Source organism: Cyanistes caeruleus, unplaced genomic scaffold (genome assembly GCF_971803275.1).
Source record: "Cyanistes caeruleus unplaced genomic scaffold, bCyaCae1.hap1.1 HAP1_SCAFFOLD_74, whole genome shotgun sequence".
Classification (NCBI taxonomy): domain Eukaryota; kingdom Metazoa; phylum Chordata; class Aves; order Passeriformes; family Paridae; genus Cyanistes; species Cyanistes caeruleus.
In genome coordinates this window covers 2,309,232-2,324,621 of record NW_028255887.1, presented here as the reverse complement: position 1 = coordinate 2,324,621, position 15,390 = coordinate 2,309,232, and positions in this window count along the sequence as shown.

Sequence of the window (15,390 nt, the reverse complement as noted above, 5' to 3'; positions counted from 1 at the left end):
GAGATTTGGTGGGATATTTTTCTAGAATTTGGTCATGTTTTGGGAAGATTTAGGGAATTTTGTGGGATTTTTTCTGGAATTTTATTGGATACTGGGGAGATTTTGTGGGATGCTTGTGGAACTTTGAGGGACTTTTCTGGAATTTGGTGAGATTCTGTAGAGAACTGACGAATTATCAGGGATTTTTCATGTATCCTGTGGGAATTTGTGGAGATTTGGTGGGATTTTTGTGGATTTTGGTAGAGTTTTGAGAAGATTTAGGGAATTCTGCAAGATATTTCTGGAATTTGGTAGGCCTTTTTGAAGGACGTTTTGTGGTTTTGAGGAGACTTGAAGAATTTTGAGGAATTTTTCTTAGATTTTGTGGAAACTTGTGGAGGCTTGGTGGGATTTTTGTGGAATTTTGTGGGATATTGAGGCGATTTAGGGATCTTGAGGGATTTTTCATGTATTCTGTGGGAATTTGTGGAGATTCGGTGGGATTTTTGTGGATTTTAGCCGTATTTTGAGAAGATTTAGGGAATTTTGTGTGATTTTTCCAGGAATTTTGTTGGATACTGGGGAGATTTTGTGGAATATTTGTGGAACTTTGAGGGACTTTTCTGGAATTTGGTGAGATTCTGTAGAGAACTGATGAATTATCAGGGATTTTTCATGTATTCTGTGGGAATTTGTGGAGATTCGGTGGGATTTTTCTGGAATTTGGTAGAGTTTTGAGAAGATTTAGGGAATTCTGCAAGATATTTCTGGAATTTGGTAGGCCTTTTTGAAGGACTTCTTGTGGTTTTGAGGAGACTTGAAGAATTTTGAGGAATTTTTCTTAGATTCTGTGGAAACTTGTGTAAGTTTTTGGAATTTTTGTGGGATTTTGTGGGATATTGAGGCGATTTAGGGATCTTGAGGGATTTTTCATGTATTTTGTGGGAATTTGTGGAGATTTGGTGGGATATTTTTCTAGAATTTGGTCGTGTTTTGGGAAGATTTAGGGAATTTTGTGGGATTTTTCCTGGAATTTTATTGGATACTGGGGAGATTTTGTGGGATGCTTGTGGAACTTTGAGGGACTTTTCTGGAATTTGGTGAGATTCTGTAGAGAACTGACGAATTATCAGGGATTTTTCATGTATCCTGTGGGAATTTGTGGAGATTTGGTGGGATTTTTGTGGATTTTGGCCGTGTTTTGAGAAGATTTAGGGAATTTTGTGTGATTTTACTGGGATTTTGTTGGGTATTGAGGACATTTTGTGGGATGTTTCTGGAATTTGGTGGGGCTTTTCAAGAATTTTGTGGTATTTTGAAAAGATTTTGGGAATTTTGTGGTGTTTTTTCTTGAATTTTGTGGGAAACTGTGCTGATTTTATGGGGCGTTTCTGGAATTTGGTCGAGTTTTCAGAAGATTTAGGGATTTTTGTGAGATTTTTGTGGGATGTTCTGGGAATTGGTGGAGATTTTGTGGGACATTCCTGTGAATTGGTAGGGTTTTGAAATGATTTAGGGAGTTTTGTGGGACTTCTCTGGAATTTTGTGGGTTTTTTCTGGAATTGTGTGGGATTCTGAGGAGACTTGAAGAATTTTGAGGAATTTGTTTTAGATTTTGTGGGAATTGTTGGAGATTCTGTGGGATTTTACTGGAATTTGGTGGGCCTTTTCAAGGACTTTGTGTGGTTTTGAGGAGACTTGAAGAATTTTGAGGATTTGTTTTTATATTTTGTGGAAACTTGTGGAGGTTTTGTGTGATTTTTGTGGGATTTTGTGGGATATTGAGGCGATTTAGGGATCTTGAGGGATTTTTCATGTATTTTGTGGGAATTTGTGGAGATTTGGTGGGATATTTTTCTAGAATTTGGTCGTGTTTTGAGAAGATTTAGGGAATTTTGTGGGATTTTTCCTGGAATTTTGTTGGATACTGGGGAGATTTTGTGGGATGCTTCTGGAACTTTGAGGGACTTTTCTGGAATTTGGTGAGATTCTGTAGAGAACTGACGAATTATCAGGGATTTTTCATGTATTCTGTGGGAATTTGTGGAGATTCGGTGGGATATTTTTCTAGAATTTTGTCATGTTTTGAGAAGATTTAGGGAATTTTGTGGGATTTTTCCTGGAATTTTGTTGGATACTGGGGAGATTTTGTGGGATGTTTGTGGAACTTTGAGGGTCTCTTCTGGAATTTGGTGAGATTCTGTAGAGAACTGACGAATTATCAGGGATTTTTCAGGTAGTCTGTGGGAATTTGTGGAGATTTGGTGAGATTTTTCTGGAATTTGGTAGAGTTTTGAGAAGATTTAGGGAATTCTGTAAGATTTTTTTGGAATTTGGTAGGCCTTTTTGAAGGACTTTTTGTGGTTTTGAGGAGACTTGAAGAATTTTCAGGGATTTTTCTTAGATTTTGTGGAAACTTGTGGAGGTTTTGTGTGATTTTTGTGGGATTTTGTGGGATATTGAGGCGATTTAGGGATCTTGAGGGATTTTTCATGTATTTTGTGGGAATTTGTGGAGATTTGTTGGGATATTTTTCTAGAATTTGGTCGTGTTTTGGGAAGATTTAGGGAATTTTGTGGGATTTTTCCTGGAATTTTGTTGGATACTGGGGAGATTTTGTGGGATGTTTGTGGAACTTTGAGGGACTTTTCTGGAATTTGGTGAGATTCTGTAGAGAACTGACGAATTATCAGGGATTTTTCATGTATTCTGTGGGAATTTGTGGAGATTTGGTGGGATTTTTGTGGATTTTTGTGGGATATTGAGGCGATTTAGGCATCTTGAGGGAATTTACATGTATTTTGTGGGAATTTGTGGAGATTTGGTGGGATATTTTTCTAGAATTTGGTCGTGTTTTGGGAAGATTTAGGGAATTTTGTGGGATTTTTCCTGGAATTTTATTGGATACTGGGGAGATTTTGTGGAATGTTTGTGGAACTTTGAGGGACTCTTCTGGAATTTGGTGAGATTCTATAGAGAACTGAAGAATTATCAGGGATTTTTCATGTATCCTGTGGGAATTTGTGGAGATTTGGTGGGATTTTTCTGGAATTTGGTAGAGTTTTGAGAAGATTTAGGGAATTCTGCAAGATATTTCTGGAATTTGGTAGGCCTTTTTGAAGGACGTTTTGTGGTTTTGAGGAGACTTGAAGAATTTTGAGGAATTTTTCTTAGATTTTGTGGAAACTTGTGGAGGCTTGGTGGGATTTTTGTGTGATTTTGTGGGATATTGAGGCGATTTAGGGATCTTGAGGGATTTTTCATGTATTCTGTGGGAATTTGTGGAGATTCGGTGGGATTTTTGTGGATTTTAGCCGTATTTTGAGAAGATTTAGGGAATTTTGTGTGATTTTTCCAGGAATTTTGTTGGATACTGGGGAGATTTTGTGGAATATTTGTGGAACTTTGAGGGACTTTTCTGGAATTTGGTGAGATTCTGTAGAGAACTGAAGAATTATCAGGGATTTTTCATGTATTCTGTGGGAATTTGTGGAGATTTGGTGGGATTTTTCTGGAATTTGGTAGAGTTTTGAGAAGATTTAGGGAATTCTGCAAGATATTTCTGGAATTTGGTAGGCCTTTTTGAAGGACTTTTTGTGGTTTTGAGGAGACTTGAAGAATTTTCAGGGATTTTTCTTAGATTTTGTGGAAACTTGTCGAGGTTTTGTGTGATTTTTGTGGGATTTTGTGGGATATTGAGGCGATTTAGGGATCTTGAGGGATTTTTCATGTATTTTGTGGGAATTTGTGGAGATTTGTTGGGATATTTTTCTAGAATTTGGTCGTGTTTTGGGAAGATTTAGGGAATTTTGTGGGATTTTTCCTGGAATTTTGTTGGATACTGGGGAGATTTTGTGGGATGTTTGTGGAACTTTGAGGGACTTTTCTGGAATTTGGTGAGATTCTGTAGAGAACTGACGAATTATCAGGGATTTTTCATGTATTCTGTGGGAATTTGTGGAGATTTGGTGGGATTTTTCTGGAATTTGGTAGAGTTTTGAGAAGATTTAGGGAATTCTGCAAGATATTTCTGGAATTTGGTAGGCTTTTTTGAAGGACGTTTTGTGGTTTTGAGGAGGCTTGAAGAATTTTGAGGAATTTTTCTTAGATTTTGTGGAAACTTGTGGAGGCTTGGTGGGATTTTTGTGTGATTTTGTGGGATATTGAGGCGATTTAGGGATCTTGAGGGATTTTTCATGTATTCTGTGGGAATTTGTGGAGATTCGGTGGGATTTTTGTGGATTTTAGCCGTATTTTGAGAAGATTTAGGGAATTTTGTGTGATTTTTCCTGGAATTTTGTTGGATACTGGGGAGATTTTGTGGAATATTTGTGGAACTTTGAGGGACTTTTCTGGAATTTGGTGAGATTCTGTAGAGAACTGATGAATTATCAGGGATTTTTCATGTATTCTGTGGGAATTTGTGGAGATTTGGTCGGATTTTTCTGGAATTTGGTAGAGTTTTGAGAAGATTTAGGGAATTCTGCAAGATATTTCTGGAATTTGGTAGGCCTTTTTGAAGGACTTTTTGTGGTTTTGAGGAGACTTGAAGAATTTTGAGGAATTTTTCTTAGATTCTGTGGAAACTTGTGTAAGTTTTTGGGATTTTTGTGGGATTTTGTGGGATATTGAGGCGATTTAGGGATCTTGAGGGATTTTTCATGTATTTTGTGGGAATTTGTGGAGATTTGGTGGGATATTTTTCTAGAATTTGGTCGTGTTTTGGGAAGATTTAGGGAATTTTGTGGGATTTTTCCTGGAATTTTATTGGATACTGGGGAGATTTTGTGGGTCATTTCTGGAACTTCGAGGGACTTTTCTGGAATTTGGTGAGATTCTGTAGAGAACTGACGAATTATCAGGGATTTTTCATGTATTCTGTGGGAATTTGTGGAGATTTGGTGTGATTTTTGTGGATTTTGACCGTGTTTTGAGAAGATTTAGGGAATTTTGTGGGATTTTTCTGGGATTTTGTTGGGTATTGAGGACATTTTGTGGGATGTTTCTGGAATTTGGTGGGCCTTTTCAAGAATTTTGTGGTATTTTGAAAAGATTTTGGGAATTTTGTGGTGTTTTTTCATGAATTTTGTGGGAATCTGTGCTGATTTTATGGGGCGTTTCTGGAATTCGGTCGAGTTTTCAGAAGATTTAGGGATTTTTGTGAGATTTTTGTGGGATGTTCTGGGAATTGGTGGAGATTTTGTGGGACATTCCTGTGAATTGGTAGGGTTTTGAAATGATTTAGGGAGTTTTGTGGGACTTCTCTGGAATTTTGTGGGTTTTTTCTGGAATTGTGTGGGATTCTGAGGAGACTTGAAAAATTTTGAGGAATTTGTTTTAGATTTTGTGGGAATTGTTGGAGATTCTGTGGGATTTTACTGGAATTTGGTGGGCCTTTTCAAGGACTTTGTGTGGTTTTGAGGAGACTTGAAGAATTTTGAGGATTTTTTCTTAGATTTTGTACAAACCTGTGGAGGTTTTGTGGGATTTTTGTGGGATTTTGTGGGATATTGAGGCGATTTAGGGATCTTGAGGGATTTTTCATGTATTTTGTGGGAATTTGTGGAGATTTGGTGGGATATTTTTCTAGAATTTGGTCATGTTTTGAGAAGATTTAGGGAATTTTGTGGGATTTTTCCTGGAATTTTGTTGGATACTGGGGAGATTTTGTGGGATGCTTCTGGAACTTTGAGGGACTTTTCTGGAATTTGGTGAGATTCTGTAGAGAACTGACGAATTATCAGGGATTTTTCATGTATTCTGTGGGAATTTGTGGAGATTCGGTGGGATATTTTTCTAGAATTTTGTCATGTTTTGAGAAGATTTAGGGAATTTTGTGGGATTTTTCCTGGAATTTTGTTGGATACTGGGGAGATTTTGTGGGATGTTTGTGGAACTTTGAGGGTCTCTTCTGGAATTTGGTGAGATTCTGTAGAGAACTGACGAATTATCAGGGATTTTTCAGGTAGTCTGTGGGAATTTGTGGAGATTTGGTGAGATTTTTCTGGAATTTGGTAGAGTTTTGAGAAGATTTAGGGAATTTTGTGTGATTTTTCCTGGAATTTTGTTGGATACTGGGGAGATTTTGTGGAATATTTGTGGAACTTTGAGGGACTTTTCTGGAATTTGGTGAGATTCTGTAGAGAACTGATGAATTATCAGGGATTTTTCATGTATTCTGTGGGAATTTGTGGAGATTTGGTCGGATTTTTCTGGAATTTGGTAGAGTTTTGAGAAGATTTAGGGAATTCTGCAAGATATTTCTGGAATTTGGTAGGCCTTTTTGAAGGACTTTTTGTGGTTTTGAGGAGACTTGAAGAATTTTGAGGAATTTTTCTTAGATTCTGTGGAAACTTGTGGAGGTTTTGTGGGATTTTTGTGGGATTTTGTGGGATATTGAGGCGATTTAGGCATCTTGAGGGAATTTACATGTATTTTGTGGGAATTTGTGGAGATTTGGTGGGATATTTTTCTAGAATTTGGTCGTGTTTTGGGAAGATTTAGGGAATTTTGTGGGATTTTTCCTGGAATTTTATTGGATACTGGGGAGATTTTGTGGAATGTTTGTGGAACTTTGAGGGACTTTTCTGGAATTTGGTGAGATTCTGTAGAGAACTGACGAATTATCAGGGATTTTTCATGTATTCTGTGGGAATTTGTGGAGATTTGGTGGGATTTTTCTGGAATTTGGTAGGCCTTTTTGAAGGACTTTTTGTGGTTTTGAGGAGACTTGAAGAATTTTGAGGAATTTTTCTTAGATTCTGTGGAAACTTGTGGAGGTTTTGTGGGATTTTTGTGGGATTTTGTGGGATATTGAGGCGATTTAGGCATCTTGAGGGAATTTACATGTATTTTGTGGGAATTTGTGGAGATTTGGTGGGATATTTTTCTAGAATTTGGTCGTGTTTTGGGAAGATTTAGGGAATTTTGTGGGATTTTTCCTGGAATTTTATTGGATACTGGGGAGATTTTGTGGAATGTTTGTGGAACTTTGAGGGACTTTTCTGGAATTTGGTGAGATTCTGTAGAGAACTGACGAATTATCAGGGATTTTTCATGTATTCTGTGGGAATTTGTGGAGATTTGGTGGGATTTTTCTGGAATTTGGTAGAGTTTTGAGAAGATTTAGGGAATTCTGCAAGATATTTCTGGAATTTGGTAGGCTTTTTTGAAGGACGTTTTGTGGTTTTGAGGAGGCTTGAAGAATTTTGAGGAATTTTTCTTAGATTTTGTGGAAACTTGTGGAGGCTTGGTGGGATTTTTGTGTGATTTTGTGGGATATTGAGGCGATTTAGGGATCTTGAGGGATTTTTCATGTATTCTGTGGGAATTTGTGGAGATTCGGTGGGATTTTTGTGGATTTTAGCCGTATTTTGAGAAGATTTAGGGAATTTTGTGTGATTTTTCCAGGAATTTTGTTGGATACTGGGGAGATTTTGTGGAATATTTGTGGAACTTTGAGGGACTTTTCTGGAATTTGGTGAGATTCTGTAGAGAACTGATGAATTATCAGGGATTTTTCATGTATTCTGTGGGAATTTGTGGAGATTTGGTCGGATTTTTCTGGAATTTGGTAGAGTTTTGAGAAGATTTAGGGAATTCTGCAAGATATTTCTGGAATTTGGTAGGCCTTTTTGAAGGACTTTTTGTGGTTTTGAGGAGACTTGAAGAATTTTGAGGAATTTTTCTTAGATTCTGTGGAAACTTGTGTAAGTTTTTGGGATTTTTGTGGGATTTTGTGGGATATTGAGGCGATTTAGGGATCTTGAGGGATTTTTCATGTATTTTGTGGGAATTTGTGGAGATTTGGTGGGATATTTTTCTAGAATTTGGTCGTGTTTTGGGAAGATTTAGGGAATTTTGTGGGATTTTTCCTGGAATTTTATTGGATACTGGGGAGATTTTGTGGGTCATTTCTGGAACTTCGAGGGACTTTTCTGGAATTTGGTGAGATTCTGTAGAGAACTGACGAATTATCAGGGATTTTTCATGTATTCTGTGGGAATTTGTGGAGATTTGGTGTGATTTTTGTGGATTTTGACCGTGTTTTGAGAAGATTTAGGGAATTTTGTGGGATTTTTCTGGGATTTTGTTGGGTATTGAGGACATTTTGTGGGATGTTTCTGGAATTTGGTGGGCCTTTTCAAGAATTTTGTGGTATTTTGAAAAGATTTTGGGAATTTTGTGGTGTTTTTTCATGAATTTTGTGGGAATCTGTGCTGATTTTATGGGGCGTTTCTGGAATTCGGTCGAGTTTTCAGAAGATTTAGGGATTTTTGTGAGATTTTTGTGGGATGTTCTGGGAATTGGTGGAGATTTTGTGGGACATTCCTGTGAATTGGTAGGGTTTTGAAATGATTTAGGGAGTTTTGTGGGACTTCTCTGGAATTTTGTGGGTTTTTTCTGGAATTGTGTGGGATTCTGAGGAGACTTGAAAAATTTTGAGGAATTTGTTTTAGATTTTGTGGGAATTGTTGGAGATTCTGTGGGATTTTGTGGGAATTTGGTGGGCCTTTTCAAGGACTTTGTGTGGTTTTGAGGAGACTTGAAGAATTTTGAGGATTTTTTCTTAGATTTTGTACAAACCTGTGGAGGTTTTGTGGGATTTTTGTGGGATTTTGTGGGATATTGAGGCGATTTAGGGATCTTGAGGGATTTTTCATGTATTTTGTGGGAATTTGTGGAGATTTGGTGGGATATTTTTCTAGAATTTGGTCATGTTTTGAGAAGATTTAGGGAATTTTGTGGGATTTTTCCTGGAATTTTGTTGGATACTGGGGAGATTTTGTGGGATGCTTCTGGAACTTTGAGGGACTTTTCTGGAATTTGGTGAGATTCTGTAGAGAACTGACGAATTATCAGGGATTTTTCATGTATTCTGTGGGAATTTGTGGAGATTCGGTGGGATATTTTTCTAGAATTTTGTCATGTTTTGAGAAGATTTAGGGAATTTTGTGGGATTTTTCCTGGAATTTTGTTGGATACTGGGGAGATTTTGTGGGATGTTTGTGGAACTTTGAGGGTCTCTTCTGGAATTTGGTGAGATTCTGTAGAGAACTGACGAATTATCAGGGATTTTTCAGGTAGTCTGTGGGAATTTGTGGAGATTTGGTGAGATTTTTCTGGAATTTGGTAGAGTTTTGAGAAGATTTAGGGAATTCTGTAAGATTTTTTTGGAATTTGGTGGGCCTCTTTGAAGGACTTTGTGTGGTTTTGAGGAGACTTGAAGAATTTTGAGGAATTTTTCTTAGATTCTGTGGAAACTTGTGGAGGTTTTGTGGGATTTTTGTGGAATTTTGTGGGATATTGAGGCGATTTAGGGATCTTGAGGGATTTTTCATGTATTTTGTGGGAATTTGTGGAGATTTGGTGGGATTTTTCTGGAACTTGGTAGAGTTTTGAGAAGATTTAGGGAATTCTGCAAGATATTTCTGGAATTTGGTAGGCCTTTTTGAAGGACTTTTTGTGGTTTTGAGGAGACTTGAAGAATTTTGAGGAATTTTTCTTAGATTCTGTGGAAACTTGTGGAGGTTTTGTGGGATTTTTGTGGAATTTTGTGGGATATTGAGGCGATTTAGGCATCTTGAGGGAATTTACATGTATTTTGTGGGAATTTGTGGAGATTTGGTGGGATATTTTTCTAGAATTTGGTCGTGTTTTGGGAAGATTTAGGGAATTTTGTGGGATTTTTCCTGGAATTTTATTGGATACTGGGGAGATTTTGTGGAATGTTTGTGGAACTTTGAGGGACTCTTCTGGAATTTGGTGAGATTCTATAGAGAACTGAAGAATTATCAGGGATTTTTCATGTATCCTGTGGGAATTTGTGGAGATTTGGTGGGATTTTTCTGGAATTTGGTAGAGTTTTGAGAAGATTTAGGGAATTTTGTAAGATTTTTCTGGAATTTGGTGGGCCTTTTCAAGGACTTTGTGTGGTTTTGAGGAGACTTGAAGAATTTTCAGGGATTTTTCTTAGATTTTGTGGAAACTTGTGGAGGTTTTGTGTGATTTTTGTGGGATTTTGTGGGATATTGAGGCGATTTAGGGATCTTGAGGGATTTTTCATGTATTCTGTGGGAATTTGTGGAGATTTGGTGGGATATTTTTCTAGAATTTGGTCGTGTTTTGGGAAGATTTAGGGAATTTTGTGGGATTTTTCCTGGAATTTTGTTGGATACTGGGGAGATTTTGTGGGATGCTTCTGGAACTTTGAGGGACTTTTCTGGAATTTGGTGAGATTCTGTAGAGAACTGACGAATTATCAGGGATTTTTCATGTATTCTGTGGGAATTTGTGGAGATTTGGTGGGATTTTTGTGGATTTTGGCCGTGTTTTGAGAAGATTTAGGGAATTTTGTGGGATTTTTCTGGGATTTTGTTGGGTATTGAGGACATTTTGTGGGATGTTTCTGGAATTTGGTGGGGCTTTTCAAGAATTTTGTGGTATTTTGAAAAGATTTTGGGAATTTTGTGGTGTTTTTTCATGAATTTTGTGGGAAACTGTGCTGATTTTATGGGGCGTTTCTGGAATTCGGTCGAGTTTTCAGAAGATTACGGATTTTTGTGAGATTTTTGTGGGATGTTCTGGGAATTGGTGGAGATTTTGTGGGACATTCCTGTGAATTGGTAGGGTTTTGAAATGATTTAGGGAGTTTTGTGGGACTTCTCTGGAATTTTGTGGGTTTTTTCTGGAATTGTGTGGGATTCTGAGGAGACTTGAAAAATTTTGAGGAATTTGTTTTAGATTTTGTGGGAATTGTTGGAGATTCTGTGGGATTTTACTGGAATTTGGTGGGCCTTTTCAAGGACTTTGTGTGGTTTTGAGGAGACTTGAAGAATTTTGAGGATTTTTTCTTAGATTTTGTACAAACCTGTGGAGGTTTTGTGTGATTTTTGTGGAATTTTGTGGGATATTGAGGCGATTTAGGGATCTTGAGGGATTTTTCATGTATTTTGTGGGAATTTGTGGAGATTTGGTGGGATATTTTTCTAGAATTTGGTCATGTTTTGGGAAGATTTAGGGAATTTTGTGGGATTTTTCCTGGAATTTTGTTGGATACTGGGGAGATTTTGTGGGATGCTTCTGGAACTTTGAGGGACTTTTCTGGAATTTGGTGAGATTCTGTAGAGAACTGACGAATTATCAGGGATTTTTCATGTATTCTGTGGGAATTTGTGGAGATTCGGTGGGATATTTTTCTAGAATTTTGTCATGTTTTGAGAAGATTTAGGGAATTTTGTGGGATTTTTCCTGGAATTTTGTTGGATACTGCGGAGATTTTGTGGGATGTTTGTGGAACTTTGAGGGTCTCTTCTGGAATTTGGTGAGATTCTGTAGAGAACTGACGAATTATCAGGGATTTTTCAGGTAGTCTGTGGGAATTTGTGGAGATTTGGTGAGATTTTTCTGGAATTTGGTAGAGTTTTGAGAAGATTTAGGGAATTCTGTAAGATTTTTTTGGAATTTGGTGGGCCTCTTTGAAGGACTTTGTGTGGTTTTGAGGAGACTTGAAGAATTTTGAGGAATTTTTCTTAGATTCTGTGGAAACTTGTGGAGGTTTTGTGGGATTTTTGTGGAATTTTGTGGGATATTGAGGCGATTTAGGGATCTTGAGGGATTTTTCATGTATTTTGTGGGAATTTGTGGAGATTTGGTGGGATTTTTCTGGAACTTGGTAGAGTTTTGAGAAGATTTAGGGAATTCTGCAAGATATTTCTGGAATTTGGTAGGCCTTTTTGAAGGACTTTTTGTGGTTTTGAGGAGACTTGAAGAATTTTGAGGAATTTTTCTTAGATTCTGTGGAAACTTGTGGAGGTTTTGTGGGATTTTTGTGGGATTTTGTGGGATATTGAGGCGATTTAGGCATCTTGAGGGAATTTACATGTATTTTGTGGGAATTTGTGGAGATTTGGTGGGATATTTTTCTAGAATTTGGTCGTGTTTTGGGAAGATTTAGGGAATTTTGTGGGATTTTTCCTGGAATTTTGTTGGATACTGGGGAGATTTTGTGGGATGTTTGTGGAACTTTGAGGGACTTTTCTGGAATTTGGTGAGATTCTGTAGAGAACTGACGAATTATCAGGGATTTTTCATGTATTCTGTGGGAATTTGTGGAGATTTGGTGGGATTTTTCTGGAATTTGGTAGAGTTTTGAGAAGATTTAGGGAATTCTGCAAGATATTTCTGGAATTTGGTAGGCTTTTTTGAAGGACGTTTTGTGGTTTTGAGGAGGCTTGAAGAATTTTGAGGAATTTTTCTTAGATTTTGTGGAAACTTGTGGAGGCTTGGTGGGATTTTTGTGTGATTTTGTGGGATATTGAGGCGATTTAGGGATCTTGAGGGATTTTTCATGTATTCTGTGGGAATTTGTGGAGATTCGGTGGGATTTTTGTGGATTTTAGCCGTATTTTGAGAAGATTTAGGGAATTTTGTGTGATTTTTCCAGGAATTTTGTTGGATACTGGGGAGATTTTGTGGAATATTTGTGGAACTTTGAGGGACTTTTCTGGAATTTGGTGAGATTCTGTAGAGAACTGATGAATTATCAGGGATTTTTCATGTATTCTGTGGGAATTTGTGGAGATTTGGTCGGATTTTTCTGGAATTTGGTAGAGTTTTGAGAAGATTTAGGGAATTCTGCAAGATATTTCTGGAATTTGGTAGGCCTTTTTGAAGGACTTTTTGTGGTTTTGAGGAGACTTGAAGAATTTTGAGGAATTTTTCTTAGATTCTGTGGAAACTTGTGTAAGTTTTTGGGATTTTTGTGGGATTTTGTGGGATATTGAGGCGATTTAGGGATCTTGAGGGATTTTTCATGTATTTTGTGGGAATTTGTGGAGATTTGGTGGGATATTTTTCTAGAATTTGGTCGTGTTTTGGGAAGATTTAGGGAATTTTGTGGGATTTTTCCTGGAATTTTATTGGATACTGGGGAGATTTTGTGGGTCATTTCTGGAACTTCGAGGGACTTTTCTGGAATTTGGTGAGATTCTGTAGAGAACTGACGAATTATCAGGGATTTTTCATGTATTCTGTGGGAATTTGTGGAGATTTGGTGTGATTTTTGTGGATTTTGACCGTGTTTTGAGAAGATTTAGGGAATTTTGTGGGATTTTTCTGGGATTTTGTTGGGTATTGAGGACATTTTGTGGGATGTTTCTGGAATTTGGTGGGCCTTTTCAAGAATTTTGTGGTATTTTGAAAAGATTTTGGGAATTTTGTGGTGTTTTTTCATGAATTTTGTGGGAATCTGTGCTGATTTTATGGGGCGTTTCTGGAATTCGGTCGAGTTTTCAGAAGATTTAGGGATTTTTGTGAGATTTTTGTGGGATGTTCTGGGAATTGGTGGAGATTTTGTGGGACATTCCTGTGAATTGGTAGGGTTTTGAAATGATTTAGGGAGTTTTGTGGGACTTCTCTGGAATTTTGTGGGTTTTTTCTGGAATTGTGTGGGATTCTGAGGAGACTTGAAAAATTTTGAGGAATTTGTTTTAGATTTTGTGGGAATTGTTGGAGATTCTGTGGGATTTTGTGGGAATTTGGTGGGCCTTTTCAAGGACTTTGTGTGGTTTTGAGGAGACTTGAAGAATTTTGAGGATTTTTTCTTAGATTTTGTACAAACCTGTGGAGGTTTTGTGGGATTTTTGTGGGATTTTGTGGGATATTGAGGCGATTTAGGGATCTTGAGGGATTTTTCATGTATTTTGTGGGAATTTGTGGAGATTTGGTGGGATATTTTTCTAGAATTTGGTCATGTTTTGAGAAGATTTAGGGAATTTTGTGGGATTTTTCCTGGAATTTTGTTGGATACTGGGGAGATTTTGTGGGATGCTTCTGGAACTTTGAGGGACTTTTCTGGAATTTGGTGAGATTCTGTAGAGAACTGACGAATTATCAGGGATTTTTCATGTATTCTGTGGGAATTTGTGGAGATTCGGTGGGATATTTTTCTAGAATTTTGTCATGTTTTGAGAAGATTTAGGGAATTTTGTGGGATTTTTCCTGGAATTTTGTTGGATACTGGGGAGATTTTGTGGGATGTTTGTGGAACTTTGAGGGTCTCTTCTGGAATTTGGTGAGATTCTGTAGAGAACTGACGAATTATCAGGGATTTTTCAGGTAGTCTGTGGGAATTTGTGGAGATTTGGTGAGATTTTTCTGGAATTTGGTAGAGTTTTGAGAAGATTTAGGGAATTCTGTAAGATTTTTTTGGAATTTGGTGGGCCTCTTTGAAGGACTTTGTGTGGTTTTGAGGAGACTTGAAGAATTTTGAGGAATTTTTCTTAGATTCTGTGGAAACTTGTGGAGGTTTTGTGGGATTTTTGTGGAATTTTGTGGGATATTGAGGCGATTTAGGGATCTTGAGGGATTTTTCATGTATTTTGTGGGAATTTGTGGAGATTTGGTGGGATTTTTCTGGAACTTGGTAGAGTTTTGAGAAGATTTAGGGAATTCTGCAAGATATTTCTGGAATTTGGTAGGCCTTTTTGAAGGACTTTTTGTGGTTTTGAGGAGACTTGAAGAATTTTGAGGAATTTTTCTTAGATTCTGTGGAAACTTGTGGAGGTTTTGTGGGATTTTTGTGGAATTTTGTGGGATATTGAGGCGATTTAGGCATCTTGAGGGAATTTACATGTATTTTGTGGGAATTTGTGGAGATTTGGTGGGATATTTTTCTAGAATTTGGTCGTGTTTTGGGAAGATTTAGGGAATTTTGTGGGATTTTTCCTGGAATTTTATTGGATACTGGGGAGATTTTGTGGAATGTTTGTGGAACTTTGAGGGACTCTTCTGGAATTTGGTGAGATTCTATAGAGAACTGAAGAATTATCAGGGATTTTTCATGTATCCTGTGGGAATTTGTGGAGATTTGGTGGGATTTTTCTGGAATTTGGTAGAGTTTTGAGAAGATTTAGGGAATTTTGTAAGATTTTTCTGGAATTTGGTGGGCCTTTTCAAGGACTTTGTGTGGTTTTGAGGAGACTTGAAGAATTTTCAGGGATTTTTCTTAGATTTTGTGGAAACTTGTGGAGGTTTTGTGTGATTTTTGTGGGATTTTGTGGGATATTGAGGCGATTTAGGGATCTTGAGGGATTTTTCATGTATTCTGTGGGAATTTGTGGAGATTTGGTGGGATATTTTTCTAGAATTTGGTCGTGTTTTGGGAAGATTTAGGGAATTTTGTGGGATTTTTCCTGGAATTTTGTTGGATACTGGGGAGATTTTGTGGGATGCTTCTGGAACTTTGAGGGACTTTTCTGGAATTTGGTGAGATTCTGTAGAGAACTGACGAATTATCAGGGATTTTTCATGTATTCTGTGGGAATTTGTGGAGATTTGGTGGGATTTTTGTGGATTTTGGCCGTGTTTTGAGAAGATTTAGGGAATTTTGTGGGATTTTTCTGGGATTTT